The following is an 18,123-nucleotide window of genomic DNA, read 5'->3' as shown; positions in this document are numbered from 1 at the left end:
TTGATATATTGAGTCAGTGGTCAAAGCCCGATTCATACCTCAAGGGCCTTGAACCTCAAGTATGGCTCGGCTTGAAATTCCATGCTCCAAGTCTCATGGAAGACAAGCATTGAGACTCACAGATGGTGAAATGAACTTCCACTTGCTGTCCTGACAGCAGAGTTCCTTGCAGTCTTCAAACACAGACTAAAGACCCATCTATTCATGGAATCTGACAAATGACCCTGCTCCTATATTGAATAACTAAATTAACACTTATTGTAGGGTATTATTTATTACACTGATGTTGTCTAACAAACTTTAGTCCTTATGCATTTTGTACTTCTAGGTAACAGCAGTGATCCTTTTATTTCTACAGTATTCTAGATCATTGGGATATTGGACTCTAACCTACTGTAATGGCTAGGGTGTATTCTATGAGTAAATGATAAAACCCTTTTGTAAGTCACACTGGATAAAAGTGTCTGCTAAATGCCTTAAATGTAAATTGTAAATGTAACAAATACATCTCAAGACTTGACACTGTAGTCCCGAGACAAGTCAAGAGTGAAAATGTACAATCCAAAGTCAAGATGGACAGTTACCAAGCACTACCCTTCACGTAATTGTCAAGTCACCATGTTTAATGTCGTTACAATATTTGACACCAGCAAAGCATTTGATGTAGTTTATGAAATTGACAAAATCTTTTTATGCTCTTCAGTCTTGGCCTTGATGGTATGCATGTTTTGTCATGTCTGCTTAGAGATAATGTCGCCACTGGGCACCAAATTCTCTCCCAGGTGCTTTATCAAATTATTGATCCACAATGTGCTAGTGTCTTGATTCATCTATGTAGAAAAATCAAGAGCAACTGTGGGTGTAGGATTCGATGTTATCATTCCTACAAAGGGTGCCAAGTCACCAGTTTGTCTGCAGTGCACTAAGAATAGGAAGACTCCCTGTCGGGGAATCAACCCAAGAATTTCTGCCTGAGAGGCGGAGATACTATTTACTATACTAACAAGGACAGATGCACGTGTGTTAAAAGAAACTGACTGAGATGTACGCATCCCACAGGTTTTGAAGTATTTTGGATCAGTGCACCTACAACAGAAAGTTTTTTAAACAAATTCTGGTGATGTTGACCCAGTCTTCATTTTCCTCTTTTAACAATGTCGGTGTGCTGGCTTATGATTTGTATTTCTTTTTGAATTCTTGTAAAAATGCAAAATATTCAAAGAATTTTGGCTATCCCTGTGTGATAAACACGAGAATGGTCTAAACTATGAGTTATGTCATATGCAGCACTTTTATCAAATTTGGCTTTGACTCTGTTTGCAATATGTCTGATTATTCTATTGCAAATTAATGTACTGAGCTGCACTGTCTAGTCAACATTGAACTTAGGTCAAGCGATGTCCTGCACTACTCTATTTCCAATGTGCAAGTTTCAACTTTGTTGACTTACATTTCTGCTCACATGTACATTCCAGTGAATGGTTTACATGACACCTTCATCAGCTAGGTGTGATTTTTTAAAAACAAAAAGAGTGTTCATGCAAAAATGCTTAGCCACCTTGAGCCGTCCCACGTCTTCACGTGGGAAACCTTGGAGGCCACGGTAGTGTTTTAAGTAGCGGATCAGTCTAATACTCTGACAAGCTTTTGGGCACCTGTTCACCTGGAATTGACATTAGTTTGCTAAAATAGTGAGTAGACCATTCGGGAGATTACTGTCTTTGAATTTGCATCTCAGGCCATTTTCAGTCCTGAATCAATGATATATGGGTACTCATAATTGAGCTTGAAGAAGTCCTAAGACTTAACCCCAAAGTGCCCAAAGCATGTAACAGCTGCGATGGCCGAGAGGTTAAGGCGTTGGACTCGAAATCCAATGGGGGTTCCCTGCGCAGGTTCGACTCCTGCTTGCAGCGTGATGGAATCAGATGTTTTTCTCCTGATGGCTTTGCTGGAAGAATAAATTCACAGTGTCATGTAGTTCTCCTTTTGCACATGCTTGCCATTCCATTTGCAACTTTGTGCCAGTGAAACTGTAGGAGTCCTAGGAATTGAAGCAGAAATAGCTGCTTTGTCGATAAGTTGTGATGACCCAGGGATTAATGTGTTGGTGTCAAGCTCCAATGTGCTCTCTTGCAGAATAGAGAATTTAGTTGCTTATTTGAAGTGATTTCTGCAGAGACATCATGCCACCAGTGTGGAGAGCTTGCACTCCCAGACCCTTTCCTGAACGATCTACCTGCCACATAGCAGTGTCTTGTTTCATGTAGTGGAGAAAGCACATCCTTCTTACCTCCGTGATGTCAAGGGCATGTAAAAACTCTTCAACTATTGGACAGTCATCTTAGCTCAGTGAAAATTCTGGAAGACTATTTCTCACATGCAAATTGCAGTGGTGTTTGCCTATGCTTTTCTTGTACCAGCATTCCAGGGACAGCACCATCTTTTCTCTTTAACTATAACACTTTATTTATTACACTGCTTACTCCAGTGCCCACCCACCAAAAGTCACTAACAAGATGATGTACTTGCAAGTAACAGCAGTAGTAGCAGCAGCATGACTCGTCTTCATTCTTCCAAAGTTCACACGTTACCCTGCTGCTGCGCTCCCTTCGTTTGCTTCCAGTAGCTGCACACATCAGATTTAAAATCTTGATGCTCACCTACAAAGCCAAAAATGGGCCAGCCCCTTGATACAGGGAGTCAATGGTCAAAGCCCGATTCGTACCTCAAGTGCTTCAAACCTCAAGTATGGCTCGGCTTGAAATTCCATGCTCCAAGTCTCATGGAAGACGAGCATTGAGACTCTTTTCTGTCCTGGCCTACAGATGGTGAAATGAACTTCCACTTGCTGTCCTGACAGCAGAGTTCCTTGAAGTCTTCAACCACAGACTAAAGACCCATCTATTCATGGAATATTTATATGACAAATGACCCTGCTCCTATATTGACTAAGTAAATTAGCACTTATTGTAGGGTATTATTTATTATACTGATGTTGTCTAACAAACTTTAGTACTTATTGTTTATTGAACTTATCATTGTTTAAGATAGACCTTATGCATTTTGTACTTCTTGGCAATTGGTCAATTTTGGACAAGTGGAATAAACTTAAAAAAGAGATCAGGAAGAACTGGAAATACAAAATGGGGACATTTGGACAAACCATTTCCAAACTCTCTTCCAGACAGTAGAATCAAATGCAAATCTTCAACAAAATCCTATAAAGCAAAAACTGGAGGTGCTACAATTGGCTAATCAAAAACCATTAGACTTCTCAATTACTGAGCAGAAACTTCAGGAGAAAATTAACAAACTAAAATCAAAGAAGGCATGTGGGCCTGACAGTGTACTAAATAAAATGATAAACTTTTCAAGCTCTAAATTTCATTTGGCTATTCTAAAACTGTTTAACCTGAATGGAGGTTTTTTCCCTGAAATCTGAAACCAAGGATTAATAGCACCAATCTTTAAATCCGGAGATAAATTCGACACTAAGAATTACAGAGGCATCTGTGTGAACAGTAACCTAGGGAAGATAATGTGTAGTGTAGCATTTTAAATTCTAGATTTCTGAAATTCCTTACTAAACACAATATCCTGAGTAAAAGACAAATTGGATTTCAGCCAAATTACCACACCATTGCCTATATTTACCCCCTATATTATTATAATTATTATTATTGTTTATTGGTAATAGGAGTTGTTGTAGTTATATTATTGTTGTACTTACTATCATTGTTAGCAGTAATTTCTTCACAAAAGCTTTGGCACAATTGAATTGAACTGAATGTGTGTGTGTGTGTTCTCATAAAAAGTCCTCAAGTGTCCAGAACAACCTCTCAATCCCAGAACACCCTGAGCAAGAGAGACACAGAGAGAGGGAGAGGGAGAGGGAGAGAGAGAGAGAGAGAGAGAGAGAGAGAGAGAGACAGAGAGAGAGAGAGAGAGAAAGAAAGGGAAGAGAGAAAATGGGGAGACAAATGAAGGGAGAGGGACAGAGGGAGAATGAAAGATGAAGAAGAATGGAAACAGAAACCGAGAGTTGATGGGTGATATTTTGTTGAGTGAATGAGAGAGTGAACTTAAGAGACTCAGAAAGATACCCGAAAGAGAAAAAGCAGGATTAGATGTGGGAGTCTATTGGATGATGGATGACGAGTAAGTGCAGTGGAGTCTGACACAGCTGGAAACAGCCCTCAAGCTCCATCCATTCCAACTCCAAACTTGGACAAATGTGGTCAAAATTGGAAAAAGATCTTAAGGCATTCTTCGCAACTTGCTTGTCGTAAATAGGAGCATTATTCCTGCTGTCATGGAAGCAAACTGCAACACTGCATGAATTCCATGCCTGTTAGTCTGGCTGAGATTGCTTCTAGTAGCAAGGAACCATTTATAAAAGTCTTACTGAACCCACTGACAAGCAGGGCTACCAAGGTCTGCACAAGGGCAGGTATGAGGAATCATTTTGGGAACACAAACTTTATAATAGGAACTAGAATAGATAAGACTTTTGGAAGATCTGGCAACCCAAAACAAACTTTGATGTTTGTACCAGTGTGACAGTAATCCCGCCAGCTACTTGTACATCTGTATATCTTCCAGTCAACCTTTCAAAGAAAGAAAGTGAGGGATAAATATTATGCTGAATTTCCAAAACACTTATATTTGTCATGTTGTGAATACGATGTTACTTCTGTGCTTGGTGGAATAGAAGGTAACATGCCTGCATACAGGATATTAAAGTAAAGGGCTTGTGCGTGTGTGTGGCTGTCTGTGTGTGTGTGTGTGCGCGTGTGTGTGTGCGCGTGTGTGTGCGCGTGTGTGTGCGTGTGGCCATGTGTCTGTCTGTGTGTGTGTGCCCATGCCTAAAGTGTGACATTGACCATATGTACAGTGTTTATATCATCATACAGTAACAGTGATGAAAGCCAGTGTGTGTCACAGGGTGTCGACAAGTGAAAGATCCATTATGAAGAAGTTGGAGAAAAATCTGTTATTGCTTATTACAGCCTATTATATATAGATTGCAGGCAGTAATTATGGAAGAATAAGAGGATGAAGGAGTCCAACAGACAAGTAAAAGAACCCTTATAAAGAAGTTGGGGGAAAAGGAAGAGAACAGGGCAGTACAGCGCTGCCTATACATGAAGTCTCAGTGAGAAAGAATGAAGCCCAACTCAGTGTCCTGATGTTCAGTGCTTATGACTCAAACACAGGCTATTAGCTTAGCATGGCAGGCCTGGTGAGGCTAATTCACTATAATAACTATAAAGCCCTGAAATTCATTTGTATTCTAAAATTTGTGAAATATTTTTCATAAAACATGTCTGTGAAATTAACTAACTGTGCCTCTGAGTATTTAGTTCAGTTCTACATATAAGTGCCTTCACTGTCACGTGGTATTATGACATCACAGTCTAGCCCTATGAAGTCACTATGTGTGTAATAAAACTAAATAAAAATCTATGAATATAAATCTATAAATAGGGGTCATTTTGCAAGATGGTCATTAAAGAAGTTGTGAAGCGTTCATGCAGTTTGGAGCGTGTCTGATCTGAGGCAGGAACTTTCCCAAAGGTGAGTACACATAAATGAAGACAGACTGCTTGGAAATGTCTTGGCCTCGGACTAAAAGACATTTTGTGAAAGAGTCCAAGCGCTAAAAATCAGATTGTAGAAGAGGGAAAAGACCACGCCTGGATAAACTTGGTCATTGTCTAATTCTAACTCTCTCCAGCTAGCAGAAATTAGCCAGACTGTCATTAGCGATCCAGGTAGATGTACCACATGCATAAATAAACGCCAAAGAGTCAAGCTTATTTGAAGTCGTTTCGAGTAGGCTGTGTTGTTGTTGACTTAATTATGGATAAGCCGTTCACCCGGTGAGCTCGAGATTACAAGCCAAAAACCGACACGTCCACGTGCTAAAAACAAACCACGCGACTCTTGTGATCGTACGCGAACTTTCCGATTCGCACACTGCTGATGTGAGATTTTAGCACCGATCACAACCTGAGTTTCTCCTAAGAGCGGCATAAATGTTGGCCTATGTGGGAGCAGGTGTAAGGTGAGATTTCACAGCTCCCTTTTCTGTGGGAGCAGAGTTAAACTCTCCAACAGCAAGTGCGCGTGATGGCGACATCATATCAGCTTTACATGTTCAGCTAGAATAAAGCAGCGTGAGGCCTGATTCAGAGACTCAGGAGCACATTAGTCACGTAACTGTTGTTAAGCAGCTTTGTTTAGAGCTCAGCATGGTTTATATGAACAATATAATTTGTATGCAATTAGTAATAGTGCAGGTTGCTTAGCAATGGTCATACGTTCCAAGTTTTAAACGAACGCATGCATCGCTACTGGTCTTGGTGCAACAGGCTTAAACCTCTCTATGAAAAATGGTCTCAGTTTCTGCCAGTTTGGCAGTTAATCCCAGTTGGTGCACCAGCCCTGGGGACGAGCATGAGGACCGGGCATCCATTCAATTCAGCTGGCTCTCAAAGTCACGTCCTTGTGCACGAGCGTTTACTGAAAAGAAATCAAGTCGGACTGAAAGGTTCACGGAAGGTTTTACGGCCACATTTCTTAAGTCTGTCATGCACCATGTCACCCCCTCCACTCCGGATGGACATGCCAGTGCAGATCTAACTACACCTGCTACTTGGTACCTTCATTAACGCTCGTGTATAAAACCTCCTGGTCTGTGTTCCAGTTGCGAAGTCTCTTTCTGCACAGCGAGCGTGTCTGAACCTTGTTTACACTTTATGGCTTGTTTTCTTCTTTCAACCTATGCCTGATATTATGGTTCCCGCCTTTTCACCTGTAGTGGTTTGTATTGTTTAATCCAGTCTTTACTTTGTTCAATAAAGCCTTAAATTCCTTTTTATCTGTGTAACGATGAACGGTTGGAAGGTGAACGCACACGTGGAGAAGCGCAAGATTTATTAAGGGCTGATGCAGAATCATAATCACTACACCAGCCCAATGCCATAGAATACATGATACAAAGAGGCTGAGAGTACATGCTGAACAAAAGTAAACAACACAGATGAAGACAAAGTGGAAGGAGGCTAAAACAATAACACAAGCAATGACAAGAACACTTAACTAATACTGGCAATAGAAAACATGAGGCTTGGACTACGAACAGAGGCTGGGAATAATAATGAGCAGCAAATGAACAGTGCACAACACAGGGATTTCCAATGCTGTGCCCCATTATCTGAAAATGACCTTTGTGGTTTCCCTTGTTCCACAGGTTTTATTTGAACTGAAGTTTATGTGGAGTTTTGATGCAGTTATGAGTTGCATGCTGATAGTGATGGTTCAGTGTCTTCTGGCATGGACTACTATGTTTGCATTGCAAATCATTGGTGGTATCCTTTCACTGCTAGAAAAATTCGTAAGTGCTGTTAAAATCGTAAGTATAAATGAACGTTTGTGCATTAAGCATAATATTTTTTAAGCTTATTGCAGTATTTTCCCCAGGATAGCTTTTTAGCCTAATGGCAATGGAGATAATGTTATTTAGCCTTTAATAATGAAGCTTTATTGAAGCTAATAATTTATTTTAGTAAGTTGTCAAACATTGTTGTGACATTTTAAGAAAAAAGTCGCACACTCGATGTATATTGTGTGACGACTTTTTGTCGGTCTGAAAAGGAGAGGTTTTTATGACACCTAGTGGAAACTATTGTGCAGTTCCTGAGTAATTGTAGCTCCTATACATTTCGAAGAACAATGTGTTGTTGATGCTGTAAAATTGCTGTTCTGTGCATCTTGGTGTATGTGTGTTTATGCATGTATGTAAAAAGAATGCTAAATATTATGCACTTTTTTCATAGTGGGAAAGAGTCAAGTCCAGTTTCGCCACAGTGTTTCCACAACTACAGTGCACCGGGACTCCCTCATCCATCCTCCAAAAGCCTGGCAAGGCTGCGCTTAATGAGCCTAACTGCCTCCTGCTACCTGTGGGCACAGAAACCTCCAATCGCAGCTCTGACGTTGCCCGGAGTCGGCATACAAAGTTTGCATCTAGTAAGGAAAGCTTGCATGATAGATCGCTGCTGCCAGAGGTGAAGTATACGACTGCCAAGACAGGCAGAGCCCGCACACTGAATGAGGAGAGTGATGCAGCAGCTGATTTTGCAGTTGTGAGTAAATGTGTCATAAGCTATTTTCATACAGTAGTCATTTTATGCATAATCTCTACTATATGTTTTCTGTTTTTCTGTCTGGAGTTGGCATTCTCAAACCGTCCCATGCTTAATGCCATGGTAAACAGAATGAAGTAATTTGAATCAATGTCTGAATACATGTTAGAAAGTGTTATTATAATAGGAGGGGCTCATTGTTTGCTGTGGCTAAGATATGTCCACTCATAAGGCAGTGTCTTGTTGTTTTCATTCCTTCAGAGAGACTGGATTTCCCACGTTAAGATGAGAGTGGATGAATTGGAGGCAATAATTCTGATGGAAGAAGAGTATGAAGGAATCCATCAGACAAGAAAAGGAACAATTAAAAAGAACTTGGAGAATGTGGAGCTCAAAGATGAACTGAAGTCCCTGAAAGCTCAACTGGAGAAAGTAGGAACACCAAAATGAAACCTTCAGTTCCACTGCAGTCACATACAGTCAATGTCATACTATAGACAGAGGGTGATTTTAGACAGAAATAAGGAGATGTCTTATGCCTACAGCACAACTTCACAACTCGACGAGCAATGTGGTGTTGGTCGTGTCAGATTGCTTTTCTGTGTGTTAGTGTTTTTGCGCATGTGTGTAATAAGAATGCTAAATATTATGCACTTTTTCCGCAGTGGGAAAGAATCAGGTTCAACTTCCCTAGAGTGGTTACAACGCTGCATCCCACCAGGACTCCCCCATCCATCCTCCAAAAGCCAGGCAGGGCTGCTCTTAATTGCCCCCTGCGACCTGCAGCCACGGAAACCCCCAAGCGCCCCATTGCTGTTGCCCGGAGGCAGCACAAAAAGTTTGTGTCTAGTACACACGTCCCGTATTGCAGAACAGGGCTGACAGTAATTATGGAGGAGGATGAAGGAGTGACAGTGATTATGGAGGAAGAAGAGGATGAAAAAGTTCAGCAGACATGTGAAGGAGCCTATGAAAGGAAGTGGTGGAAAAATCTATGGAATGTCCTGATAAGGACTAAGAAATCTGAGGAAAATGCAAGAGAGAAAGAGAGAAAAGCAAAGGAAAAACAGCTGCAAAGGAAAATTAAGCACCATATTAAACAGGAAAAGGAACGGAAGAAAAGACGAAAGCGCCGGGAGAGGGAGCGTAGACTGTGCAGAATGATGGAGATGTTGAGGCTGAAAGGCTTCCAGAAAGAGCAGAAGCAGCAAACCAAAGGAAAACGTAAATCAAAACGTAAGGGAAAAGGATTTCTGCAGCGATTGTGGCTCTCTGTGAAAAGAAGATGAGGGCGCATTGGATTGGAACAATATACAAAAAGTACCACTTTTGTAATAGACCATAAACCCAAAACTAATAAAATCAATAATGAATCTGAGAAGGCTTGATGTTACAAAGAACACATGTTAACAGTGAAAGCAAGTCCATTCACAGCCACTTATGAAGAACATCTGTTTTCCCCAACACACAATCAGCTTCTTCAACCATGAAGTGATGGGAATCAGGAATCAGTTCCAAATTGTCCGATCCATCGGAATGATATGCCTCCAAGATGATCACTTCTTTTTAGCAATGCGAGGACGTTTTTCTGACAGTTGAGCATTGCAAAAATCTTGAGCGTCATGATGTCAAACCATGTCTGCGCTGCAGCAAACTTGCAACAAGGGGTGAGAGAGGGGAGGCCACCCCAATGCTGCTGCCAGGATTGAGGTTAAAATGGACAGGGGTCCCATCTGGGAGCAGCAGCCATAGAAACCCGTGTGGCACACGAGAGGTTGGACTTTCCTCTGGTTTCATGCATGATACTTACATCAGTTTATTCTCAACACACACAGAGCAAGAGACACTGAGACAGTGTGATGAAGAGGAGGAAGACTATGCTCAGATCATTATTATGATCATGTGGCATGGATTATAACATGAAGCCTCAATAAAGTCATTAATCTAAACCTGATGATGATGATGATGATGATGATGATGATGATGATGATGATGATGATGATAGTAATAATATTAATTATAATCATAGAACAAAAAAGTACACAGTCAAGTTATAAAACAGTAAAAACATAAGGATAAAGCACTGGATATTAAAATTATAAAACCTGCTAATACTGAGTGTACAATAGAAAACAGAAAAACTGAAAAAAAGTAGAGGGATCAAACTTTATGATATTAAAAAAAAAGTTTATGAACCATGTAATTTTCAGACTCCCCAACTGAGATGGATTATGCAGATCTTTGCCCTTCAGGGCTATTAGACTGAAACAGGTCAAAAGCATTTATGACAGGCCCCACCCCACCTCACCCCACACGCCCCACGCGCTCCACACGCCCCACATGATCAACACAATGCTGAGCTGGGATTTGACCTCACCATTAAGATTTGTATTCTAGTGTTCATCCTCTTCACTGGATGTTAAAAATAACCACTGGCTATATGCACAGTAAATGGGCAAAGTGTGACTTGTGTGTCACCTAGAGGATTTCTAATTCTTAATATTTTCTAAAACATTCCACCATTAATTATTAATCTTAAATAATGATATTCTTCCATTCCACTGAAATTTATATATAAATATTTTATAGTTAATTTTGATCACCTGGCAAAAAAGTGTATATACTCAGCAAAAACCATCACAAAGGCAAAGTTCCTTCAAAAATGATTCAGTCATCAAAATAGCTTTAAACAAAAATAAAACAGTAAAATAAAGACAAATACAACTTTTTGTAATTAATTAATAATCTGTCTATGCACATCCAGGTCTAAGCTCATTTGTGAACGATTTGCACTTGTTCACTTTAACATTAGTTATCTGAAATTATACAAGCTTATTTTTGCATCATTTAGGTTGCATTTGAGCTCTTCTAATACAAAACAAAAATGTAAAAAAACAAAACAACAAAAAAACGCCTTTGATTCTTGGGGTGTATAATGTGTCTTTTGATGCTGGAGATTAATTTTCAGTCATGCTCTACATTTCCTGATTCACTTGGGTAAATAAATAAATTCAACACTTTTCCACTATTTTCCACTAGGTGTCCTAGACATCTCCACAGTGTCCAAAAACCTCTCCAAATGCACACAAAGTCATCAGTCACTATACACTGAGTTTGCATGTTTATTTAGGCTAAAACATCACAGTAAGTTACTTTAGTAAGTTCCACAACAATTATAGCTTCATAGCATCATTGTTATTATGGGAAAATACTGTAATACTGTAAATGCTGTAATACTGTAAAGAAATAATAATCTTTCTCATTTATACTTACATTTTGTAGAAGGATTACGATTTTTTTCCAGCAGTGAATGGAAACACCCAGTGATTTGCGATGCAAACATTGTAGCTAGTCCATGCTAGAAGCACCCAGACAACTCCACATAAACTTGGCGATCAAATCATTCTTACGGCTGAATGCGTTTTGCCAAACAGCGTCAAACGCATGCGCAACACTTTGTCTGCTTACAATGCGGAAGCTGGTTGACAGTAGTCTAAGTGTTCACTATTTGTTGAAACAGCTGCCAATCATGATGTTTGCCACTGAAAACGCTTGTGAAGTAATATTAAAGTTCCCCTCCCCTTCACACCTCCGTGAGAATTGCTTTCACTCAAAGACAATGGCACTGCAATGGCCAATAGAAATCAATATATTGATGAAAGCCAGTGTGTGTCATGGTGTGATGTCACATGGAGTGATGTCAGTGTTGTGGCCATGTGCTTCAAACAGTGTCACTAAAGGTCTCAGGCTTTTGTTGTTCTACCTCACTAAGAATTTTTTGTTCTAGCTGCAAGCTAACGGTGCTTTAACCTACCTATGCTTTAGTTATCTTGAAATAATTGAGGTTCATCGCTAGAGGGTGCTGTTCATTTTTATGACCACAGCTTTCTTTTAATTATATTTTATTATGGAAGAAGTTGTAACATTTACTGGGAGGTGCATGGCAGAGCGAGACATACTTGCTGTGGGCTTGTTTGCTGACCCCTCAGTGAAATTAAATGTGGTTGCTGAAGTTCATATAGTGTGGAAAATAGAAGGAAACGTCAGTGCCCGAGATATATTTGCAGTATATTTGACAAACTAAATTACATAAATTTGAATTGGGATTTTCATATTTGACACACCACTGAAACATACTTGAAGTGAGATTTTCATTCCATTTGCAATATATTTGACACACCACTGAAACATACTTGAAGTGGGATTTTCATCCCATTTGCAATATATTTGACACACTAAATGACATACTTGCATTGGGATTTTCATGCCATTTGCAGTATATTTGACACACTCAATGACATATACCTGAATTGGGATTTTCATCCAATTTGCAGTATATTTGATACACTAAATGACATATTTGAATTGGTATTTTGACACACCACTGAAACATACTTGAAGTGGGATTTCCATCCCATTTGCAATATATTTGATACACCACTGAAACATACTTGAAGTGGGATTTTCATCCCCATTGATGTATATTTGACACACCAAATGACATATATTTGAATTGGGATTTTCATCCCATTTTCAGTATATTTGACCACCAGTATATTTGACCACAGTATATTTGTTGTTCCACCACAGCTGACTTTACTACTTCACACAAATGGTACTAAAAAATGTGTCGGTAATGGGTACGGAAGCACAACCCAGTTCTGGTCCCGTAGTTCTTCCACCCTACAAAGTCTAGTTGCAAGTCTAATCTAATGTGAACGATACAGCATAGCCACTGCATTGACAGCATATTTTAAATAGCCTGTGAAAAAAAAAATCCTAAATCTTGCACACTAATACTTTCAGGTCGCAACAACAATCTTGCTGGCTATAATATTGGCCGTGACCAGATGGAGCATTCCATGTGTTGCCAATGATTCAGCAAAACACACTTTTTAAAAACCACTCAGGAAGCCTGCATGCCAACCCTTTAACATAACTCCACCAAACTCGCTGGCTATAAACTAGACCTTGGTCAGAGAGAGCTCACTGACGTTCTTAGCCTGTGAAAAACACATTGGCAATGACATGGCAAAATTAACTTTTTAGAAAACCGACAATGTATGTGCAGCAATGATTAAAAATCACTGATGGAGCCTGCGCACCAGCCCTTTAAATAGCTCTTTGGGTCACCGCAGTCGTTAGATGCTTCCAGTTATACCACCTAAAAAAGGATTGAACAAAGAAAATCGCTACTGTAAACATTGACATAGATAACAAACAGCACAAAATCACACATTCCAATAACTTTGATCTGATATCGCATAGGTTTGTAGAGAATAGTCCCACTTGTAATATTATAAACCTTGGGCATTCCAAACAGTAAAAAAAATTACAAATCATGCAACCCTGAACAAATGTTAACCAAATTTAAACATACAACAATGCAGTAGAAAAAAAAAGGTTCTTTAACAAGGAGATTTTCACCAAAGAAGAAGCCATTCTTACTTCCTAGTGTGCTTCTTTTGAATATGTAGAACACAGATTACCTAAAACAATGTCACAGTGTTGAAAATGATAAAGTTGTGAAATGCCTGCAAAATGGGTTCAGCGCAACCTGCTGGTCAGAAAGTCTCCAGCCCCTTATATAGAGCAGAGCGAGACATAGCTGCTTTGGGTAGGTTCATATCCACGTCATATCCCAAGGTTTGTCTCATTATTTATTATGTTGAGTCTCATCTTTTGTGGTGGATTTCACCAATTATTTCTAATGTGGATACATTAGTATATCATTATAAGCAATCTGAGATGTAAAGCTAAGTGAATCACACATGCAGAATTTCTAACAATAACCTGTTTTGTATAGGCTGGCTAGCTGACCATTCAGTGAAATTAAATGTGGTTGCTGAACTTGTTGCAGGTGGGTCAATTTAATTTGACTTAATTGTGTTTCATTTTTAATTCAGCCACGTTCCATGACGCATAAACTAATCTGAGAATATTTTGTTCTAGCTGCAAGATAGCGCTGACTTATCCTAGCTATACTTTATATTTATCTTAAAATAATTGAGGTTCATCGCTAGAGGGTGCTGTTATTTATATGTTTTTTTGGATTATTGATCAGGTAAAAACTAAAATGGATGAGGTGGACTTTTTCTATGTAGCATATGGAATTTGAGTATATGAGTGAATGCTACTATGTAAATGTATAAGAATATGTAGATAAGATTATTATGAGATCATCCTTTATAATCAAACAAACAACTACACTATATGATTGTATTAAACAGCTACATGCAAAATCATCCTGGCTGACGAGGTTTTTCCACAATAATGGCTATTAGAATTGTCTAAAAAATTTGTTTCTGTAACAGATAGACTGAGTCAAGGATGCACGTGACAAACCATTTTTCTGTTATCCAAAAACAATCAGAAAACATGGGTTCATGTACATTACCTTACTGATGTATATTTTAAAAGTATTCCAATACACAGATTAAATTTTAGTAACTGATAAATATATTTGACCTATGGATGTGTACTAGAAAATAAGAATCGTGACAAAACAAACCGATAGGTTATTGGCGCATGTATTTCATTTGAGGTGGTGTTGTATTCAGGATATGGAGTCAATCTGACTCAGATGAGGAGTGGAACTCTGTAGCCCAGGTAGTTGTTCCAGCATCATACCAAATACACATATTATCACTAGCACATGACCATCCCCTGTCTGGACACCTAGGTATCAGAAAAAAGACAAAACAACAAATTCTACAACATTTCTTTTGGCCATCGATTAGAAGTGATGTTGGACACTGCCGTTCATGCCTTACATGCAGTGAAAACCAAATCAGGTCATTCCGTCTGTTCCTCTGTGCCCCATTCCAGCAGTTGGTGAGCCCTTTGAAAAGGTGTTGGTTGATTGTGTGGGCCCTTTGCCAAAGACCCGTTCTGGTCATTGCTACCTATTGACTATAATGTGTGCTGCCACCATGTACCCTGAGGCTATTCCCCTTCGATCCCTAAAATCGAAGAGCTGTTATTAAATTCTGCACTACCTTTGGATTGCCCAAAGTTATACAATCTGACCAAGGCATGAACTTTATGTTACACCTGTTCTCCAAGATGACAATTGAACTTGGTATACAGCACCAATTCTCCAGTGGGGAAAGCTTGCACTCCCAGACCCTTTCCTGAACGATCTACCTGCCACATAGCAGTGTCTTGTTTCATGTAGTGGAGAAAGCACATCCTTCTTACCTGCGTGATGTCAAGGGCATGTAAAAACTTCTCTTCCATGTCGTGTACCAGCATTCCAGGGACAGCACCATATTTTCTCTTTAACTATAACTATAACACTTTAGCTATTACACTGTTCACTCCAGTGCCCACCCACCACAAGTCACTAACAAGATGATGTACTTGCAAGTAACAGCAGTAGTAGCAGCAGCATGACTCGTCTTCAATCTTCCAAAGTTCACACGTGTTACCCTGCTGCTGCGCTCCCTTCGTTTGCTTCCAGTAGCTGCACACATCAGATTTAAAATCTTGATGCTCCCCTACAAAGCCAAAAATGGGCCAGGCCCTTGATATATTGAGTCAGTGGTCAAAGCCCGATTCATACCTCAAGGGCCTTGAACCTCAAGTATGGCTCGGCTTGAAATTCCATGCTCCAAGTCTCATGGAAGACAAGCATTGAGACTCACAGATGGTGAAATGAACTTCCACTTGCTGTCCTGACAGCAGAGTTCCTTGCAGTCTTCAAACACAGACTAAAGACCCATCTATTCATGGAATCTGACAAATGACCCTGCTCCTATATTGAATAACTAAATTAACACTTATTGTAGGGTATTATTTATTACACTGATGTTGTCTAACAAACTTTAGTCCTTATGCATTTTGTACTTCTAGGTAACAGCAGTGATCCTTTTATTTCTACAGTATTCTAGATCATTGGGATATTGGACTCTAACCTACTGTAATGGCTAGGGTGTATTCTATGAGTAAATGATAAAACCCTTTTGTAAGTCACACTGGATAAAAGTGTCTGCTAAATGCCTTAAATGTAAATTGTAAATGTAACAAATACATCTCAAGACTTGACACTGTAGTCCCGAGACAAGTCAAGAGTGAAAATGTACAATCCAAAGTCAAGATGGACAGTTACCAAGCACTACCCTTCACGTAATTGTCAAGTCACCATGTTTAATGTCGTTACAATATTTGACACCAGCAAAGCATTTGATGTAGTTTATGAAATTGACAAAATCTTTTTATGCTCTTCAGTCTTGGCCTTGATGGTATGCATGTTTTGTCATGTCTGTTTAGAGATAATGTCGCCACTGGGCACCAAATTCTCTCCCAGGTGCTTTATCAAATTATTGATCCACAATGTGCTAGTGTCTTGATTCATCTATGTAGAAAAATCAAGAGCAACTGTGGGTGTAGGATTCGATGTTATCATTCCTACAAAGGGTGCCAAGTCACCAGTTTGTCTGCAGTGCACTAAGAATAGGAAGACTCCCTGTCGGGGAATCAACCCAAGAATTTCTGCCTGAGAGGCGGAGATACTATTTACTATACTAACAAGGACAGATGCACGTGTGTTAAAAGAAACTGACTGAGATGTACGCATCCCACAGGTTTTGAAGTATTTTGGATCAGTGCACCTACAACAGAAAGTTTTTTAAACAAATTCTGGTGATGTTGACCCAGTCTTCATTTTCCTCTTTTAACAATGTCGGTGTGCTGGCTTATGATTTGTATTTCTTTTTGAATTCTTGTAAAAATGCAAAATATTCAAAGAATTTTGGCTATCCCTGTGTGATAAACACGAGAATGGTCTAAACTATGAGTTATGTCATATGCAGCACTTTTATCAAATTTGGCTTTGACTCTGTTTGCAATATGTCTGATTATTCTATTGCAAATTAATGTACTGAGCTGCACTGTCTAGTCAACATTGAACTTAGGTCAAGCGATGTCCTGCACTACTCTATTTCCAATGTGCAAGTTTCAACTTTGTTGACTTACATTTCTGCTCACATGTACATTCCAGTGAATGGTTTACATGACACCTTCATCAGCTAGGTGTGATTTTTTAAAAACAAAAAGAGTGTTCATGCAAAAATGCTTAGCCACCTTGAGCCGTCCCACGTCTTCACGTGGGAAACCTTGGAGGCCACGGTAGTGTTTTAAGTAGCGGATCAGTCTAATACTCTGACAAGCTTTTGGGCACCTGTTCACCTGGAATTGACATTAGTTTGCTAAAATAGTGAGTAGACCATTCGGGAGATTACTGTCTTTGAATTTGCATCTCAGGCCATTTTCAGTCCTGAATCAATGATATATGGGTACTCATAATTGAGCTTGAAGAAGTCCTAAGACTTAACCCCAAAGTGCCCAAAGCATGTAACAGCTGCGATGGCCGAGAGGTTAAGGCGTTGGACTCGAAATCCAATGGGGGTTCCCTGCGCTGGTTCGACTCCTGCTTGCAGCGTGATGGAATCAGATGTTTTTCTCCTGATGGCTTTGCTGGAAGAATAAATTCACAGTGTCATGTAGTTCTCCTTTTGCACATGCTTGCCATTCCATTTGCAACTTTGTGCCAGTGAAACTGTAGGAGTCCTAGGAATTGAAGCAGAAATAGCTGCTTTGTCGATAAGTTGTGATGACCCAGGGATTAATGTGTTGGTGTCAAGCTCCAATGTGCTCTGTTGCAGAATAGAGAATTTAGTTGCTTATTTGAAGTGATTTCTGCAGAGACATCATGCCACCAGTGTGGAGAGCTTGCACTCCCAGACCCTTTCCTGAACGATCTACCTGCCACATAGCAGTGTCTTGTTTCATGTAGTGGAGAAAGCACATCCTTCTTACCTCCGTGATGTCAAGGGCATGTAAAAACTCTTCAACTATTGGACAGTCATCTTAGCTCAGTGAAAATTCTGGAAGACTATTTCTCACATGCAAATTGCAGTGGTGTTTGCCTATGCTTTTCTTGTACCAGCATTCCAGGGACAGCACCATC

The 18,123-nt window shown here is 39.7% G+C and overlaps 2 non-coding genes across 2 annotated transcripts; both read left to right on the top strand.

The window, feature by feature from the left end:
- The first annotated feature begins 1,834 nt into the window (after window positions 1-1,834).
- Window positions 1,835-1,916, top strand: trnas-cga (transfer RNA serine (anticodon CGA)). Its single transcript has one exon. It is a non-coding gene; the product is annotated as a tRNA-Ser (tRNA).
- Window positions 1,917-17,513: 15,597 nt separating this feature from the next.
- trnas-cga (transfer RNA serine (anticodon CGA)) lies at window positions 17,514-17,595 on the top strand. Its single transcript has one exon. It is a non-coding gene; the product is annotated as a tRNA-Ser (tRNA).
- The last annotated feature ends 528 nt before the right edge of the window (window positions 17,596-18,123 follow it).

Source organism: Electrophorus electricus, chromosome 15, assembly GCF_041902795.1.
Source record: "Electrophorus electricus isolate QZ-2024a chromosome 15, ASM4190279v1, whole genome shotgun sequence".
Lineage (NCBI taxonomy): Eukaryota > Metazoa > Chordata > Actinopteri > Gymnotiformes > Gymnotidae > Electrophorus > Electrophorus electricus.
Note: the sequence above shows the minus strand (reverse complement) of the source record. Positions and strands in the feature narration are given on the sequence as shown.